The sequence below is a fragment of the Psammomys obesus genome, unplaced genomic scaffold, assembly GCF_907164565.1.
Source record: "Psammomys obesus unplaced genomic scaffold, mPsaObe1.curated_primary_1811, whole genome shotgun sequence".
In the NCBI taxonomy this organism is placed as follows: Eukaryota; Metazoa; Chordata; class Mammalia; order Rodentia; family Muridae; genus Psammomys; species Psammomys obesus.
Window position 1 is genome coordinate 3,372,679 of NW_026585698.1, and position 548 is coordinate 3,373,226.

Here is a 548-nt window from a genome sequence, read left to right on the forward strand (position 1 = left end):
AGAGAGAGAGAGAGAGAGAGAGAGAGAGAGAGAGAGAGAGAGAGAGACGGGTCTTCACAGGATCTTGTGGAAGCGTGTCCCATGGTATGCCGTTTTTGTCCACACTTCTTTACTTGCAAATGTCCATTGCAATGAGTTGCGCTGGTGTGGTTCCTGGCCTCCGGATTCTGCTACTCTATCAATACTGGAACCTCACTAGAACTCCACTCAGACATCCTGTTGTTACCCTGTGTCATGGAGATCCTGGAGCTTTGGATCGGCAGGACTGGCCCCTTCACATGCTGCAGCAGTTCAAAGTCCTGGATATGGGCCTGGGCGGTAGCTGAGCTGGTCAGTCCACCATCTACACCACTAGGGAGCGCTCTCCAGCTACCCAGGCTTCCTTACTCATTGCTGCAGTCAGCAAGGGGCAGAGCCAGCTCTCCAGCTCTCATGCCCCTTGGGGAGAGAAGGTTCACTCAGTGGTTAAAAACATATTTTATTTTAATTGTGTGTGTGGCGGTGTGTGTGTGTGTGTGTGTGTGTGTGTGTGTGTGTGTGTGTGTGTG

At 51.6% G+C, this 548-nt stretch overlaps 1 protein-coding gene across 1 annotated transcript in view; it reads left to right on the forward strand.

Annotated features, from left to right (window-relative positions):
• Positions 1-548, forward strand: part of Ctnna3 (catenin alpha 3) — a 1,637,506-nt gene that overhangs the window by 376,952 nt on the left and 1,260,006 nt on the right. The gene's annotated exons all lie outside the window — the stretch shown is intronic.